At 45.4% G+C, this 19,646-nt stretch overlaps 1 protein-coding gene across 1 annotated transcript in view; it reads left to right on the top strand.

Moving 5' to 3' along the window:
• The window catches only part of LOC308490892 (guanine nucleotide-binding protein G(s) subunit alpha), a 66,241-nt gene that overhangs the window by 15,903 nt on the left and 30,692 nt on the right, over positions 1-19,646 (top strand). The window lies entirely within an intron of this gene.

Raw genomic sequence — 19,646 nt, 5'->3', positions numbered from 1 at the left:
CGGTGGGACATCGGGGTAATATGTTGGGCAACTGGCTGGGGGGAAAGGGGGCCGCCTCCCGCTGGCCTCCATAACCTTTTTCTCTGTATGTCTTTCTCTCTTTTTTCCCGTTGCGCTAAGCGTTTCCTCACTTCTCATTCGTTCGCCAAACTCTCCCGCCTTTACGGTTGAAAAACCAGACACTCAGGTATCTGGGGCGTCCCGGGCTGCACACACGAGTTCGGTATTCTGCACACATTCGGCTCACCTGGTGGGGGGGATGGAGGGATGAGGGGGAAAAAAACGCATAATCTGCAGTAAGGCACGTCTGGATCCAAAAACCACACCAGGCTTGTTCCGAGGGGGTGGGCGTGGCTATGTTTTTAAAACATGAAATAATTTTTTTCCTAGGGAAGAGCCCGAGGTAAGCCAATCATTTACACTTTTACCCTAGCACAGTAGGAGGGGCTTGGTTTACAAAGAGGGGTTGTGCTTTGGGAGTCCATGGCCGTCTTATGTTTGAAATGCAATTAAAATAAAACTTTTCCAAAAATGCTTCGCGTGTATTTTAAGTGTGTGGACAACATGTGGTAAAACTGTTGACTGAGTTGTAAAATATGGAAATGTTTGCATGTGAATCTTTTCAAGCAGCTTGAGCTGGGGGAACAGAGGCTCAAAGGTAAGATCCTCTGCAAATGGGCTTGGGGGTAAAAAACGTAAAGGTGTGTTCATAATCATATTAGAAGGGTACATTTGGCGGCCCTCTGCCTGCCCCCTCCCCCCTCCAGAACCCCCTTCCTCCCCCCACCCCTCGCAGGGCCCCTCCCCCTGCTCAAGACTCCATAGCTCAAATCTGGGGTGTTGACTCCTGTGCCCCAGTTAAAGCAGCAACTGGCAGTGGTCTGCCGGTGTGGCTTCAATGAACATGTCCAAAGTGGAGCTCCACAATCTTAATTTCTTTGTTATTCTCTAAGACCTTTCAAGGGATTTGAAGATCACCATTTCTGAGGCTTTGCTACATTTGTTTGTTCAATATTTTATAATGTGTGATGGCTTTAATTAATGGCATCGTGGACGTAACTGTGTGCTGCTGTGATGTACATCTCTCACAAATCAGTTTTAAACGTGATGGTCATTTATGCCCACCCAGGGAGCACATGACATCATCATTTTCCCAAAAACATACAGGAGGAAGGTAGTTTTAAATTTCAGACGTCTCGAGTGCACTAAAGCCACAGAGCCTCAAAAGACACTGTGCTATGTCCCTGCAGACAGCTGATTTTGCCGTAATGGTCCCATTGCAGTATTCCAAGCATAGCTCTGGGAAGCAAGCCTGTGATACAACTGGGTAAAGATAGGAGAGCCCAGAGACAGTGCACGTGGCCCCTAATTGGCAGTGTCCCTTGCATGCTGGGGCCTCAGTTGCCTCATCTATGACATGAAGCTTTCCCAGCAGGCCTCTTTGCTCTGTGTCTTGAGTCCTATTCTGGGGATTTCAAGCGGGGTGCGGAGGAGAGCATGGTCCTCTGAAATCAGTACTGGAGGTTTAAACCACAGATAATGCAAATGTCAGCCCTGCAGCAAACTGTCTGTCTGAGGCCGAGTCTTCAGAATATTACAAGTTTCCCTTGTTTTGTATGGGGGGTGGGGTGGGGAAGGTTAACCTTAATAAAAGAAAACCTGCTGGGGTCACTCTGCCATTAAACTGGCTCTGCTCCTGGGGTGGCAGGGTGGGTGTCAAGCATGGTCCAGACCAAACCTCGGCCATGTCTAGCGTGGACCTGAATGCAGATAGCCAGTATCACCAGCTGTGGCAGTGCAGTGTGTACAGCCAGGCTACAACTGAGCAGGTTTCATTTTGCCAGAGTGACAAGAGAGGAGCCCCATCTGGGGCTGAGTTCCTAATTGGGGAAGGGGAGAGGAGAAAGGGCTTAGACTTAGATTTAGGACAGAACTCTTGACTACCATTCTAGTCCTGACATATAAAACAACCTCCACCAAATGGCCATCCTGTGATGTGGCTTCCTAATTTGTGACATGCAGATTCATCTGTTGCTTTAAAAATGTGTGTGTGTATGTGTATGTATGTGTATATGCCCTCTCTGTTTTTATTGCCCAAACAGCTTAACTACATTACAGGGATTTTTTTTTTTAATTCTAGTTGACATACAGTATATTAATTTCAGGTGTACAACAGAGTAGTTATACATTTATATAACTTACGAAGTGATCCCCCTGATAAGGGTAGGACCCATCTGGCACCATACATAGTTATGGTATTATGGACTATATTCCCTATGCTGTATGCAGAGAATCTTACAGGGGAGAAAGATATAATCAGTAACCTGACCAAAAATTCTAGAATATCTAAAGAGTGGAAGCTTTTTTCTTATTCAACACTATCCACTACAGCATGGAAAAGCACGGAAATAGACTATTTCCGTGCTTTTCTTGCCCTTTGGAATAATTGTGGTGGCTTAAACCTACTTTTGGAAACCTCATTTGAGTGTGACCCCCTCATTTTTAAGAATTGGGGCCTCTAGATTAGAATTCCTTAGCAGTTGCATTTATTGAAGTTGTGCAGGCAAATGCCGTATATATAATAATGGCCATTCTGCCATGACACTTTATTTATACAGTGAATCTCAATTAATTGTATGATAATTTATTTATGCCACCAGGTGTAACAGTGATGCATTGCCTCCTATCTTGCAGGAGCTCCTTTTTTTTTTTCCCCCTCAATACATCCATTTTTTCCAGATTCAAAATGCCTCCACTGAGCTGTTTGGTGCAGTGGAAAGAGTATGGCTTATTAGGCCACAAAATTTTTAGAACTAAGAGAGACTTTTATTATTGTCCCTTCTCTGTCTCCCAGTAGTATTTCATACTTCTCCAAGGCCAGAATTCTTCCCTGCTCTTTTTAAACTCCAATTTCCCATAGATTTTTTTTTTAAAAAAACTACAAAACAAAACACGCTCATTTTCTATCCAGGCAGGCTAAATTGTATAATTTGCCCAAATCACATATACCATGAAACACTGGTGTTAAGCAAAGAGAAGGGTTCATCACCATGGTGTGTGTCCCCTCCTGACCTGGAAGAAGGGGGTATGCAAACTGCTCTCAGAGTTATTAGTGACCAGTGATTGTAATGATTCCACATAATGATGGCACATTCTTATTGTATTTTTAAAAGCCTTTCATGGAGTCCCATTTGTCCTTTGAAACGGCAGCCTTGGGCAATAAAAACGTGATAGGACCCTATTTCATAGGCAAATAAACCAAAAGCTCAGAGATTATGTCAGGGACTTTTGCTCAAAGACTGCAAGGTAAGTGAAGGAATCCATGCTTATCCCAAAATGTGGCAGTAAGCTATAGCACATTGTTTAAATGCAAAGCATGATTGTTGTAAGTGTGCTGTGTCCTCTTAAAATCCCTTGTCAGATGACAGGTGTCCAAGCAGGCTTCTGCTTTCTGAATTATAGCCCAACCCTGACAGATCCCTGGTTATAAATGTCCATTGAGTGGACGTGAAACGTGAGCCCCTCATTTCTGAGATACCTGCCATTCTGTGCAGATATTTAGTTTCTACCATTTGCTTTAGCTCATCTGCCAACACTGCAGTCTTAGCTTGTTTGTTGGGTGTTTTTTCTTTTTTCTTTTAAATGCAGGTTTCCTTTAAAGTATTTTTTAAATCCTGCCTTGGTTTTCTTCAGCACGTCTAAAGCTTTCCTCCTGACTTGAGTTTCCATTAAAAATAATAGTAATCATTTAAAAACATAGTTGCTTTTATGCATAGCTTCCTTACATTTTTAGTGTTTCCGTGGAGCCGACTGTTTAGAAGCCTACCCTGGGTCTAATGACCGTATTAAAATAACTTGCTCAGCATTGTTCATAGTGATCTTTTTTAAAAGTATTTCTTACTTTAACTCAGGGCTAATTCCTCCTTAGTGAGAGTCAGTGCATAACCTTAGAAATCACCTTTGACTTATACGCAGGAGGGTTGGAATTAAGCAAAAGCAAAAATAAATTTCGTTTTCAGAGATGATAACCTAAGTGACTAGATTTGAAATTCCTCATACCAGCCATGTCTCTTCTTCTTAGAGTCAATTTCCCCACCAAGTAAAGCATACTTTTAACCCCCAGCAAACTTGTGGCTCTTCAAATGCCCCTACGTAAGGTTACTTTTAGGAGGCAAGTGAACAGGGAATGAAAATTGGTCTCTGGGCTTCTTGGTTTCTTTCACCTGTGGCAAATGTGGGTTTCTTCCTAAACCCACTGTGGGTTCCCACTGGAATGTGAAATTAACATGCCAGTTGTCCATTTGAAAATAGGATTTCTCAGCAAGAGTAGCAATTTTCAAAACAGAAAGGGCAAGGCCAATTGATATGACAGGGTCCCCACCACCAATGAAAATTGGTAGCCGAGGAGGGAACTAAAAGCATTGGTCTGTCTAGTTAACCCTCTCCAGCCCCAGTGGCCCCCCAGTAACAGGGAATCTGAGACTCTGGCCCTGCTAACATCCACCTTAACAGATTTTGTTGGATTAGCTTGAAAGGCTCTTTGTCCCTTCAAGTCCAGTTCTGGCCTGTGGTCACCTGGGCATAAGATACTGATCTCTTCACGGAGTGAGAGAGAAATGGGCCTGAGTCTGTCCATCTGGGGGAATCCTGCAGAAGCTACAGCGAGTCCTAAGTGGTCTTTATGAAAGTGAGGAAGGCAATTGAGAGGCTCCAGCTAGAAACTGGCCAACAAGCCTCTGAACGAGGCGGGGGGTGGCGTTGCCGGAAGAATCCGGAAGAGATGTCATTTTCCTTCATTCCTCTAAAAAGAAGGCCAGATACTAAAAGTAAAGTGACCTCTGAGAACTGAGAGGCACCTCTGAAGGGTATTCTCAGCCCAGTGCCTGGCACATATAAGTGCCTGGTGCATGGTAACCATGATTTTTTGGAAGTTGACTTATCTGTCCTTGCTCCAAATGAAGTTTTTGTTTCTGTTTTCTGTCTCCTGTACCCCCCAAGAAGCTGTTCACTTACTAACTCTAAAAGTCCTAGGCACCCACTCTTTCTGTGTCTCCGTTTCAGAATACACTCTTTTGCATACTCTGTAAACAAAGGTCAACTGAAGCAGTAGACAAATGACACCTTGCAAATTGATGATTGCGTGAAGTCACTCACAGGTGAGTGACGTGGCCGAGAGAAGATGAAGAGAGAACTTTTTGTTCTTGCCCTGAAAAAGTGTCACCTGTCCCTTGTCCCCCACGCCCCCACCCCTTTATGAGCCCCTCTCTATAAATCAGCTCAATACTGTGGTTGAGCCTGGGGGACCTGGGCACAAATTATTCTATCGTTATTACACATGCAAAAAAAAAAAAAAGATTGTCTTTAGTTTCCTTCCCAACAGCCAGATGGTGAAGCAGGCCACACCGTGGGAATGAAGACGAAGTCTCCCAGAAGGAGGTAGGGAACAACACGAAAAAGCAAGGGGGGACTTTGAAATGTTATTGTTATTGGTCATCATGTGCTCAGTTGAGACGGGGTGCCCTGGTATCTGACAGACAGACAGACAGCATCTGATGTGCGTACCTTTCCAGTTCCAGTTATTGGCACAGCTGTACTCAGCTGCTGGGGGCTGTAATAAGGGAAGAATGTTAGGTAACTGATCTGTGACAGAGCAATGAAAATGAAGGGAGTGTGGCTCTGTCGTACTCACTTTGAGGGAGCATCCCAAATTGCTCTGCCGAGTAATTTGTGAAACCTCAGGAGAATTCATGAGCATTTTGACTCGCAGAGCTCTGCCCACAGCTTGAACATTAGACCTTATTAAATGTTTCTTAATGATTCAATTTGAGGTGAGGAGAGAGGTAAAACGGTACCGAGTGTTATCTGATCCCGAATTTGTGATGAGTCAGTGTTTCCGACGTTGTCACACACATTTCGTGTGTGGGACAGAGTCAGTACCTTAAACTTCCTCTAATGAGTTGATAATGGGAAGGAAATATCTTGTACCCACTTTCTAAGGAGTGCCGCAGTCAAGCTTTTACAAGCTCAGTGTCACCCATGTGTCGATTCTTATAAGGGAATAATGAACTTGGGCAACGACAGTGTCTCTGTTGGTTCTCCCCCTCGGTCCAAAGACCACGGTACCTCTCTCCTCTTCCCTCTTTGAACAATTTTGTCTTTCATCAAGCTGATTGCTAATGTGCAATTGACAGAGGAGATATTTTTTTACAGGGACCCTACATTCAGGTAAGTTTGCAGCTGTGGGATTTTTGAAAAGAAGGAATAAGGCTTGCAATGATGCTCAAAAACTAAGTCAGGCATTGAGGCATGGCCCAGGATCAAGAAGGGCTGCTTGCCAGGCCTCTGCCCAAGGAAACTGAAACAGAAGTTCTGCATATTAGCTCATGTCCATCCCAGCTCCCCCGACCTCTGGGGCCACATGCCCGGACCTCAGTTTCTTTCGCTGTAAAAGCTGCTGATTTGGTCCAATTGAAAAAGAAAGGGGAAAAATCCAAACTGACAGGAATAGACAGACTTACTTAGGAAGCATGGAGGTGCTTAAATTGCCAGGACCTCTTGAACACCCTTTTTAAAGTAGGTGCCGTTTTCTTTGTGGCTGTAGCTAGTAACTCCAAAGGACTTCGGCAGAATCCCTGTGGGGTCCACATGAATAAAAACGCAAACTTTATTTGTCATCAGCACCTTGAGTTTTTTTGTCTTCCTGGACTTCTGAAATCTTAGAAAAGTGTCCATCTTAATTCCTTATAGCCACTCTCCATACAGGGCCTAGGCCTGCAAGATGCTTAATTACCTTAGTCATAAAGTATATGTATCATTCAGGGGTCCTTCAGCCCACTGCCCCTCCAAATGTGAATTTGGTGAAGGTGAATTGATAATTCAGGTGGCCACTAGATGGTGAGACGGCGTAAGGCAGAAAAAAGATGTCACATCAGTGGTAGGAATGAGAGGGGAAGGCAAGAACCAGCAAAGGTAGGGAAGGGTCCCACTTTACTTTCACCCCACACCACCCCCAGGACAAAACCCAGATTGCATAGGCCACAAAGCTTTAGTGAAACCCAGCCTTTTATTTTGAAGCTGTGACTTCTCCCTACTGGTTCTATGCTGGGATTTTTAGGAGCATTTTGGGGGGCTCTGTTCCTCTACAGTGGCTCTATTGACATTTGGTCATGGGGGTACTATAGGAGACTTAGCAGCATCCCTGACCTCTACCCACCAGATGCCAGTAACACACACACACGCAGCCCACCCCACCACATACAAACACAGTGTGATAACCAAATCTGTCCCTAGTCATTGCCAAATGTCCCGAAGGGAGCAACATTCTCTCCAGTTGAGAACCACTGCCCTAACTTTATCAATACCAAATTCTGGGTAAGGTAGAGATCATCCAGATGACCCCAAGTAGAAGAGAAAAGGAAATTATTCTGGAGAAGCAAATAATGAATTGGTCTAAGACTCTGATCAACCAAATTGGCCCGCAGCCCATCAATGGGCCAGGATAAATCGGGGCTTAAATAGATTTTAACCCTTAGATGATCACATCTACCACTTGGGGCTTCTTTAGAGGCCTTTGTCTGGAGTGGGCTGGAAATCCTCACTGAGGCTGGTGTGCACTACATCAATTCACTCTGCGCTGTAGAGAAGGATACCCAGAGCAGAAGGACGAAGACTCAGATGACTGCTAATCCATCAGTTCTGGGACCTCTGGGGTCCCACGGAACACTAGTGGAGCCTTTAATTGGCAGTGAGTGCACACCAGGGACCTGGGCGTATGAGCCCTGTTAGCTGGGTCACCTTAGTCCCAAGCTCGTGGGGAGCCAGCCCACTGCGTGGATGTGACCCTTAACCTTTAGCAACTGATATGGTGAAGCAGGGAGTTCCATTGCAGGAGTGGGGTGGGGAGGGGCAGTGGAAGGAATGCCTGTGAATGACTGTATTGAGAAGGGTAAAATAAGATGTTTTAGAAATAAAACAGTCATGCCACTAGAACAAATAACCTAGGGACATTTCCCGATTGAGATTCATTCTCTTGGTCTTTCATGAGGTGGTTGATACCCCGCCCCCATCCTAGGGCAGACCCTATAACCAATACCTTGGAATAATCCTAATAAGACTGTCAGGATTTCATGTTTAAACGGTGTCCTAACCCCCCAGCTTGCACCTAACTAGTCTCTGTCCCAAGTAACTATTATGGAGAAGATTTTTTGCTTCTTTATTATATTTTGAGCCTAAAACGTTATATTGTTGCCCCCATCTGGTCTTTCAGTAGAGCTTTCAGATGTTAGAGATTCGTCAGACATTTAATTTTTTTTAATAAAGATTTTTTTTTTTTCTTGGAGAATTTAGAATTTGTGGCCTTTCAGTTAATTACAAAGTGTAGGCGGGGAAAAAAGAACTAAACTCCAGACATGTATGTGAATGTAAACACTTTCGCTTTTATTATTAGGATTACTTTAAAGTAACAGGTGGAAATGGATCCGTTGTTTGACAAATTATATATTGGACATGTAAAATTGAAAATGTCATTCTTTGTATGTTCCAAGTCACCTAAGTAAAGTTCCCCCTAACTTATACCTCCTTGTTTCAGAATCCTCCAAATTACCCAAGGCATGTTTTCTGAATGTTGATTTTGACATTTTGCCTGGGACCAAGCATAACATCTTTCCAAGGAAATGCTTAGAAGACTCCAGGCTGAACCTCAAAACAAACGCCAGACATTAGGGGAAACTTTTTAAAAGTTGTATTGTCAGAAGACGAAGAGCTATTTATAATTAAACATTTCTGATTAGCTGCTAAAAGGGAAGCACGTTAGATAATTTTTGCTTTGCACACAAATATTCAGGGCTGGTTTTAAGATGGACACTTGAAAGAAGAGTTCCCCTTTCTGAGGAGTCTGGAAATTTTCCTGATAGGATCCAGTCATTCTGGAGCACTCTTAGGAAATCATTTATCCCAAGGTTGCTTGGCCTGGGCTGAACTTATAGTGATGATTTGTTGCTATTTGCCCAAGTGGCTTGATGGGGTGGGCAGAGGAGTCCCAGCTTTTCTGGAGGGTCCTAGGAAAGTGGGAAGAGAGCATTGGCTTATGCATTAGATGGTTGTCACTCCTGGGACCATGGCTGACTCTAGCACTCGATTCAAGGATTCCATGAACTTGCCAAGTGACATCAGAAATTCTTAAACATGTTGACAAGGCCCCATTCTGTGATGATTCTGCCAAGGTCAGCCGAAGGACTTAAATTTGTTGGGTTGTAGGAGAAAGCCAGGGGTATCTCTGTGTTCAGCTTTATGCATAACAAGGTTAGAGGATGGGCGGGACTTGAGAAAAGGGGTGCTAGACAGAGACTTGTACTCAACTGGCATGAATCCAAAACCCTTACAGCCCATCTTATCCTAAGACTTAAGTCAGCAGGTGGTAGACACCTCCTCTCTCTCTCTCTCTCTCTCTCTCTCTCACTCTCTCTCTTTTCTTTTCCTCCTTCTCCTCCTCCTCCTCCTCCCCCTCCCCCTAAAACCTTGATTTCCCAGAGGGAGGGTCTGACTTAAGGTATTAAGCAGGCTCAAAATTGGAAACCTATCTATCGTTTTTGCCAGGAAGGAGTCAGGAGGCAGACCCTCAGGGCTGCCTTCCTCGGAGAAAAGGGGCTGGTCCCATCCTCCCCAGAGGTCTGCACAGCTGAGAAAAGGGGGAGCAGAAGTCTGCCCCCTAAGGAGTTCCCTCGTTTGATTTTCCCTTTCCCTTTATTCCTCTTTCTCTCTCTTTTGAGATTTAAATAATAATAATAAGATTCTTGGGAGAGCCAGTTTCTCAGCAGGAAATACCTCTTTTTAGGGAAAGAGTGAGAACACAAACTATTTAGGGCTGGGAAGTAGAAACAATAAAATAAAGCCAGGCTGCTCAGAGCTGGCTGGCAGATGGCGCTCGGCTTTTACTGTTGAGAGCCTGGCTGTTCAAATTCACTTCAGTGTGTGGCTCCTAACAACCCCACGTCCCCTCCCCTAATCCTCGTTCTCAGGGTCACAGCCCCCACCTCCAAGGCCCAGGGATAGTTTTAAAGGTTTTTCAGTGGAACAATTGATCTCTGAGGGCAAATCCTGTCACTTTTAACCAGTGGCTCTGTAGACCTTGCCGGTACACAACGGCACACACTAGTGACCTCTAAATTCCAGCCTTCACACCGTGGTTCTGCTGGGAACCAGTTCAGAGACCTTGGGCAAATGTCTTTATCTTCTGGGTCCCAGTTTTCCTTGTCTGAAAAATAAGAGAGACATCCTTCTCACTTTAAAACTTCTTTAATTTGCTTATAAAAATTTCACCGGAACAGGTATTCTCGCCCCCGCCCCACACACACACACATACACACATAAACACACTTTGTTTAAAGCATCCTTTCCAAAACAACAGATTGTACAGGAAATTTTAGGGCGATCTTCTCTCCTTTGGCAAATAATAATTTGGGGGTACCTGTCACTAAGAGTCTGCAGGTAGCAGGGGTGAATGGTGCATTCTTTCCTATCCCGATCAAGGGCTAGAAAAGAGTTAGATGTGGGCAGAGAAACCCAGGGAGCCTTCCTAGAGGGAGTATCCGTGCTTTTTTACAGAAAAGGTACTGGTTGAGAATGAATCCTTAGTGTTTTCTCATTCCCAAGATCATCAGTGGATTTTTTTCAGGGTGTCTGAGATTCAGGGCTAGTGTTCATTTCTCAACACCTTTCCTGGGTGCTGTAAATCCACACTGCACGAGGCACATTCTTATTAATCAAGGGTCACCCCTGTCTAAGGATGGGGCCCCCCACACACACACCCTTCATCTCAGACCCAACGTGTACTTGGGACAGGTCACTTCTGCCTTTCGAGGCCAAGTTTTCAGTGGAGAGGAAGTTGGATCTGATGGCTGGGGCCAAGTTCGTTGGTTCCAGAAAGAACAGGTACCCTTGCCATTCCTTTCCATCCCCCTTCCTCCTCTCCCTGTAGCAGGTGTGAAATCCTGAGTTCCCCTCTTTGAGAGGGGCCTACAAATTCCTGTACTGTGAATATATTCCTTTCCTACAAAACTTACCCTCCATACACCATGCTTAGATACTTTCCCTTCTTTTATAGTTGAAAAGTCAAAGGAACTGAATAAGCCATTAACTTCAGGCAAAAGCTCCCCCTTCCCTGCTACTAAAACCCTTTTCTCTAAGTTAACGACCTTTATTCCAACATTCTTCTCTGAGGCCCATAATTTTCTGGGGTTCCTTTAAAGCCTTTCTAGCTCTTTTTCCTCCCCACCCCTCCCAATTTATAACCCTGAACCAGTGAACACAGCACGCCCCAGTGGCTGTCCCCCTGGATGTGGGGGTAGCTGGGGAAGCAGGGCAGGTAGACCACCAGCTTCCAACACCTTTTCTGGGCCAGTAGAGCTCCTCCCCCACCAGAGGTCAGCAGAGAGCTCAGAATGGCTGAGTGTGGTCACAGGAAGTGGGATCAATTAGAATTCTCTAGACGAAATTCAGGAAACTCAAAAGGAAAAAAGCCCCACGTTTGGTGGGGAAAAGGGTATCTTCGATCTTAGGTTAGGGTTTCATACTGTCCTGAGCATTTGAGGGGTTAACTTTAACACCAACTGGGGGTACACGGGGCTTTGATTGGCTTTAATTTTTTTGTTTGGTGGGTGTCTTCTCCAGTCTGCACTCCGCCAGTACACATACCTTTTCTTTATAGGGGACCATGCCCCCTTAGAACTTAGGGTCTCCCACATGGAACCAAACTGCCCACTTTTGCTTCTCGTAGCACTTAGTATCTGCCTTATTCTTTCCCTGGCCCCTTTCCCTTTTTCTCTCAGAAGTTGTATTTATTGCCTAAATGACATTATAATATTACAGGAAATCCCCCTACCCTACCCTTATTCTACCATGATTTTATTTCTCTTTATCTCCTCCTCTCCTTTACCCAGATGTATGGCTATTACTAAAGAGAGTATTAACCACCATGTGCAAACAGTTTTGTATTTAGTACACACACACCTCCTTAGTGGTTTTCCCATGTTCTCCATTGTATCTTTTCACAGTTCTTTATCTTGCTCAGTCCTTACACTGGGGTGGGAAAAGGGGTAAAGAATTTGAATTCCTTTATTTTGTTTTTCTTTCTCTGAACTGTTGAAATCCCAGCATTCTTGAGAACTTCTCAGAAGTTAAAAACTAACTCCCCTTAGCAGTTTGTCATTGTTGGAAGAGAGAAGGAGGTGCAAAGAAGATGCACTTATCTCCTAAGAGATAAATACAGAGATTAAATTGAATTTTTTGAAAGGGAAAGGAAGAAAGGAAAAGAAAGAATGAACAAAAGGAAGCAAGAGAGAGGGAGATGGGAGGGAGGAAGGGAAGAGAAAGAAAGAAAGGAGGGAAGAAGGGAGGGAGGGAGGAGAGAGAGAGAAAGAGAGAGAAAGGAACGGAGGGAGGGGGGAGAGAGAGAGAGAGCGAGAGAGAGAGAGAGAGCGAGAGAGAGAGAGAGAGAGAAAGAAAGAAAGAAAGAAAGAAAGAAAGAAAGAAAGAAAGAAAGAAAGAAAGAAAGAAAGAAAGAAAAAAGAAAGAAAGAAAAGGAATGTCTTCGCTAAATTTATCTCTAAACACCAGATGGGGTTCCTGCCCTCTAGGAACTTACAGTCTGGAAGGGAGGACAAGAGAGGATCAGGTTGCAAGTCATGGGAGTTGCACCAGGCAGAGGCTGGAGGGCTGCCAGTGGTAGGTGGACCGGCCAGCACAGCTGAGGGACCAGGCTGGGCATGACCTGGAGGAGGAGTTGGGAGGCAGGCCCAGGAACGCAGGCCAGGGGTCGTCATCCCCTCCCCACCCCCAACCCCAGTGCCACCCCCCAGGGTCCCATGTTTGTTTCAGGAGCCCAGTGAGTAGAACAAGACCTAGGACACTCTTGTGTGCCTCTTGTGTGCCTGGAACCAAGGCCCCCGCCTCCCTTCTCATTTGCAGAGCTCTGACCCGTCCCCTCTCTCACTGTGGGCCCTTTTCCCTTCCCAGCACGTCCTCTCCTGATTCTAAAATGATTATTCAATTTGGGGTTGTTTTCTTTAATTAGTAATAAGGCCCCTTCTAGCACCCCCTGATTTTCCAAGTGTTTTCAGATTCCTTACCCCACTCAGTGATTTTGTTTTGTTTGAAGAAATTTGGCACACAGTAGACCTTTTTGTCCTTAAAAAACAAAATTAAAAAGATCTCCATGAATTCTTTAATTCAATAATAACTCAAAACAAAACCCAGCAAATCCTAAAGTTAAAAGCAAACACCCTGTGTGTTACATATATATCTGAGATGTTGAGGAAATCCTTAGAAGTTTACAGGTTGATGGCCTCAGGAACTCGGCCCCAGCCAGACCCAGTATAGGCATTGTTTTCTTTTTTTTTCTTCCTTCCTCCCTTCCTTCCTTTCTTCCTTCCCCCCACTTTTGAAAAACAAGTTTTATTCTCCTGGGTATGTTCATTAGAGAGGGGAGACAATTCTATTTAGTAATAAAGGCAGGGGAAGTGGGGAGAGATTTTGCAGGCAGAGACTGGGACAGCTTGGATTCCTGGGGGGAAGGCGAGGAGGGGGGACGAGAATGAGCACTGTCACACCCAGATGCAAATCTCTCAGGCTAGATAAATGGGAACGACACACCACCGACCTTCAGTTTCCTGGCGTTCATGGGGAAAATGTGCCGTCAGCTGCCTCTGTGTCCTGTGCTTTATTCATTAGCTCCAGTGAAAAAAAGTAAATCAAAATCTTGTCCTAATTTGTTGTGGTAGGAACGCCTTCTCCAAAGTTTTTTCCTTGAAAACAAGCAAAACACGGCCCACAAAGGCAGAAACGGTTGGCTAGGTTGCCCATGCTTCTGCTCATTCTCAAGGTTTAGCTTCTCTTCTCCAGGAAAAGTTCACTTTCCCAGCTGCCCAGAATTAGATATGTGTTACTAATTGATTTGAGCTAAATTTGTATTGCTTTGAGATTTAGCAAAATGGCTGATAAGGGACCAGTGTATGTGTGTGTGTGGGGGGGGGGACAATTGTTCTAACAGCCAAGAAAAGGGACTTGCCACAAATATGTTCATAAAATGGGCCTTCTGTGACATTTAGTAATTGTTGGGGTAAGAGAGGTCATGGTTATCCAGAAAAAAAGAAAAGTTGTTGGGAAGTGTTTAATGGGAATTTAGCAAAAATGATACGCCTAATTGAGGAATATCATGGTTCCAAATGAAAACAGTTGTCATGAATTAGTTTTTCAAATTTTTGACTATTGGCGGATCTGAGGTTTACCTCATGTAGTTGTGTCCAGCTTGGCAGAAAGCATGGAATACTGCCTGGTTCTTGGTGCATATGCACCCATTTTTTCTCACTGATAAGTTAGTTCCTGATTTGGGGGTTAAATTAGGCGTCGAAATAGTTTTTTTTCCTTTTTGCCTTTCTAGTAGCATCTCTTAGCTTGCGGTAGCCGCCCATGTGTCTGCCAAACCTCTCAGAAGGATGAAATCCTTGCAGGGCCGGTGAGTCTGCCTTCTTTGGGGCATTTTCATTTATTCATTTATTCATTCAATATATGTGTATTGAGTGCCTGATATGTGCCCTTCCCCCAGGGGGAATGCAAAGGTATAAGACATGGCTGCTCCCTTTGATGGTCTTACAATCAAAACAAACCCAGGAAGTTAACAACACTGGGCAGTCTCTGCTGAGTGATTAAATAGGGCATAGATATACAGTGAAGAGAAGGTGGGTGAAAAGCCTGTCAAAAAACGGACTTCAGCAACCTCCCAACTCTTCTCCAATCTAGTTGAACAAGGCAGATCAGTGCTTACATAAAATTATTGTCAGACCTGATAGTTAAACTATGAAAAACCCAGAAAGATCTGCTTGGATGAAAACAAACAACTATGTCTAGATATTCGACAGGCACAACCATTCAGGTTGCCATGCCATGCCAGAGGCTGAAAATTTATACATGGACAGCAGTGATGGAGCCTTCTGTAGGCACAGTGTGGGCCACGATGATGATAACGTGTCAGTACCGAACAAGGCCTTTCTCCAGAAGGTATAGAGTCTGGGGGTTACGGACCTTGATGAAGGGCAGGCTTGTTTTCAGAAGGGACTCCAGAGGCCTGGCTCAGGAGTGGTGCCGAGAACTGCCTCCAGCCAGCTCCCTCTCTTTTTTCTGCTCCATCTGGAGCCAAGCTATGCCTTCCAGGAGCTTCTAGGACTGAAAATTCTCTTAGGGGGTGGGCCCAAATTCTTCCATGTAACCTTAGAATCTGCTGTGTGTAGGATTTGTGTTCTCAGGGTGAAATGAGAAAGTGTTTATAGTTTGCAGCCAGAGGTAGTGGTGTACTGTGGAGTGCTCTCATCTTAGCTACCGTCCTCCATTTTAGATCCTGAACTGTCCTCCATCTTAGATCCTGAGCTGCCCTCCATCTTAGCTTCCGTCCTCCATCTTAGACCCTGAGCTTTGGACCTCTTTTTCCTGATCCATAATGCAAATAGAGGTGTTGTATGTTCAAGTAATGTAATTAATTCCCAGTCCTTGTGAAGAAAAAAAAAGAGACCACACTTTTAATTCCAGAATTGAATCTCCGACTTTTCTTTCACAAATAGTTGTAAGTTATCTATTCATTGCCCTTGGAATAATCTTATCTATAGGCCTCCTATAATCCTCAGCACGTGATATGTGACCTTCATATATTTTTTGAAAATATGTGTGTGTATACAGATAGGTAGGTAGAGATTTTTTTGTTTTAGCTATAAGACGGGGAAGTGCTGAACTGAAGGAACTCCCAGATGACAGGGAATGGTTTTGTTCCATGAGTAAAAATTCAGATTTACAGGATTATTAAGTCTTGGCTTCTCCTTGTTTGTGACATGTTAACACACTCCCCACTGAGAAATCAACATGAGTGAAAACCCATTTTCAGGACATAAACTAAAGTTTGTTTGCCAGCTCAGAAAATCAGTTACCCAAGTTACTTTGAAAACGTTCTTTCTTACAAGTCGCTGTCTCTGTAAATGCATTACTTATGTGCAATTACTTTCGCACCACCAGCCCGATGCTTCTGTCTTGAATCCAGACCATTCTATTAGGATACCTTGAAAGCGCTGTCCATCCTAAGAGAAATGATTTAAAAGAGACGAAGAACCTACGGCTCAGAGAATTTCAGAAAGCAGATGATCCCCCCCCCCACAGCAGAGACTCAGGCCCAGGCTTCAGATTCCCCTTTCAAAGAGATCTGAAGCAGGGATGCTAGAATTTCGCCTTCTGGATGTTCAGGGTATTCAAATGAGCCTGTGGCAAATTTGAGAAGTGGGGATTTGGCCCCAGGCCTTCTTACCTCTCTGCAGGTGGCTGTGTTCCGTTCAGTTAATCCCATTAGCTAGCAAAGGCTTAAGGGCTGTCCTTTAGGGACATTTGCATTTTAATAAAGAGCTCTAGAAGGCCCAAAGGCTGAGAGAGTCACATTTTTATTATAATAGTGGAGTCCTTAAAAATAGAATTCTAACTGGAGGCCTTGGGAAAGGACAGGGGGGCATTTGAGCTGTTGACTTCCCCACTCCTTGTGCCAGCCCACACCTCCATTTTCCCTAGTCCACCTCTGTGATGACCTAGCACCTTCAATGCAGTGAATTGAGCAGATTGGCTTTCTTCCACCAGTGCCCCCAGGGCTTAGTGAGGGTCCCATCCCCCCCAGCTCTCCAGGTACCAGCATGGTGCCTTTTTGGGTCCTCTTGGCAGTTCCGGGGGTGGGGGTGGGGCATCGGAGTGGCAGATCAGGTCCAGATGGATGAAGCCTTCCGGTGCCTGACTCATCCCAGCTCAGGTCGATAAGGACAAGCCCCATGTTTTTCTCCAGCGTCCACTGCTATGACACACAGAATAGTCAGGAAATAAAAGGTTTGAGTACTGTACAGTTGCTTTGCTTTCTTTCAAAAGGAAAAAAAAATGCTGGGGGTGGTCAGAAGAAAGAGCAAGGAGGCAGGAGGTGAGGCCAGCAGATAATCAAGCAGCAGAAACAACCAGGTTGCTGGTTTGTTACATAAACAGTGCCCCAGCTGTCCTGCCTTGCAGCCTTTGGAGAAACAGAGCTTAGTGACACTCCGGCTGATTTCACACCTTAGCTTCGAGTTACTCAGAGGGACATTAGCAACTAACGATTCAGTGGAGGGGGGACTGGGTTGCCATTTTGACTTACCGGTTATTAACATACCCTTCTAGAAATCCGGAAGCTTGCCAATTAAGTTCCCTGGTGTAACTCAAAGGGAGCCTTTCCAAGATGCATGATCTTTAGGAAAGGGAAATTAAGCTAATTTTGAAAGCTCCTGACGTGTGAGTTTCCTTTAAGTAGTTGGAGACTGGGAGGGATACTACGAATTTCTCACAGAATATGTATTTGAATATGTCAGGATCCCAATGACAGAGCTACAAACTACTTGGCCATGGCTGCCTTTTTCTTTTAAGATTCTTTTTTTTTTTTTCTTAAACATGAACATGTTCCCTACCTGAAATGTTCTTTTCAGAAAGTTCTGTGATGGCCAACAGGCTTAGGGTGACATTTTCAGAAAATGAGCTGAGATGCCATTGCTAGGCCTTTACTTAGAAAGGGCCTCGAAACACTGCAGCGTTGGTGACAGGCGCAGAAACCCTCGGCTGGGAGGAGGGGGCACTTAATTATGCTTGTAAGTTACAGCCTTCTTTCAAACACACAAACACGCAGGCCAGCGAGGATATTAAATACGCAGTCACGCTTTCCCTCTGAGCGTGAAAGGCGCTCGGATTTTTATCTTCCCAGATCCAGAACCTGTTTACTTCCTTCTAAACAGCTTCCTCCTGCCCCTGAGATAAGTCAGCGGGGAGAATCAGCCTCTGAATTCTGCTCAACTGTGCCCCCCGACAATGACTGTTAATTAGGAAACCTTCACACAAAGCAGAGGTGGCGGCACAGCCAGACCTTACCGCAGAGACAGGCCTGCTCAGAGCATCGATTTCCTCTCCACCCTCCAAGGTTAGGCTTCTGCTTAGAACTCTCTGCTTCCAGCTAAAATTTCCATCACCAAAGGGCCTGATTTCAGGCTGAGGAAGGACCACTTTAGCAAATGAGAGGAGAGGAATGGAGAGGGTCATTTCAACTCTGCAAAAATGAGCCGTGCCATTTTCCCTGACAGCACGTTAATTAGGATGAAAGAACAAGATGTTTTTTTTGGTTTTTACAGAGGAGGCTTGTGATGGGGGGAAGGGAAGGGACCTCTGAAAGAGATGTTAGCTGCTGAGCTACAGAGTGCAAAGCGGCTGTCACCATGCAGTGATGGATACACTCAGAGAGGGCGTGCCAGGCCCCCTCGCGCAGTCCTGGGGTCCATGCCCAGTTCTGTCCCTCACACCTTGCTATTCTTTGCCAGGGGTGAACCGCGAATAGGAAGGACCCAGAGGGCAGAACTTAGCAGCCTGCTGGGTGCTGGCCTGTCCCTTCCCTTCTGTGGGGTGAGCTGTGTCTTGAACCCCAAGGGGGGAGTCCAGCTTGTGTTCTGCTCCGCCGGCTTTGAGTGCAGTGGAGGGGTTTCAAGTGGTCACACACCTCATTGTTGAAAGTGTTTTTCTTTCAAGTCAGGTGTGTGGTTTAAATGGACACTCAAGGGCCTGGGAGCTGCAGACAGAGCTCTGCAGGCCTAGAGACTGATGAGCAGAGGCCATGTTTTAGGGGTGGGAAGAGAGTTGGAAAACCGGATGTCCATAGTTTTCATGCAGCTCAGGCAGGAATCAGGGAAAGGGCCCCGTTTCCCCTTTCTACCCTCCTGGGTTTGTCTGTAATCTATGCCCTGACCTTTGGCCCACCCCTGGTGGGTTGCTATAGCCCCCAAAGGTGGCCCTGGGTTTCCTGCTGGCAGTGTTTAGAGAGAAGCAAAAGTGAATCCACAGACTGTCGCAGCTGAAAAAAATCTCAGCTCCTGGGAACGGGGAACGTAAGAGAGACTAACAAACTGTATCCAGGTTAGCCCTGGGGTCCCCAGGGACTAAGGAAGCAGAGGGAAGAAACACATTGAAGGGGCATCAGGGATATCATTTCCTGCTACCTGTGACTTCCCTCCCACATCGGGACACTGAGGCCAGCAGGGTGAAGCAGAGAATGACACAGCAGGAGGCAGGATTCAGACCTGCTCCTCAGCTGCTTGTGTGTAACTGAATTACACAATGTCTGTTAGAAGTGATGTCGCCGGGAGCACCCCAGGCCTGGAATCAAACCGATGGGTACTCTCCCCCAAGGAGGCCCCCTAGTCAGCCACTTTCCCCAAAGAGTTGGTGGTTTTCTGGGGTTCCTTATTTCCCTCCACGTTGGCACTGCTAGAGTCACTTCTCATTTTGATGGTCATTAACAGGCAGCAGACAGTGAACCAGCAGGGGCTTGGGGGGAAGTGAATGAGGGGGGTTTACCAGGACAGCTACTTTCCTTCTTGCACTTAACAAGAAGATTAACAAGCACATCTGCAGAACCTTCTGGGGGCGGTGGGGGGACTGCAGGGAGGTCGAGATGCCTCCTCTCCCCGGAACAGCTGCTGGCTCCCATCGGAGCCCAGCCGAGATGCAAATTCTCTCTCCATGTAGACGCACGGCGATTCTGACTGCTACAGAGATGGAGGAGCCGTGAT

The sequence above is a fragment of the Rhinolophus hipposideros genome (assembly GCF_964194185.1).
Source record: "Rhinolophus hipposideros genome assembly, chromosome: 22".
Lineage (NCBI taxonomy): Eukaryota > Metazoa > Chordata > Mammalia > Chiroptera > Rhinolophidae > Rhinolophus > Rhinolophus hipposideros.
This window is presented reverse-complemented; position numbering and strand designations above follow the sequence as displayed.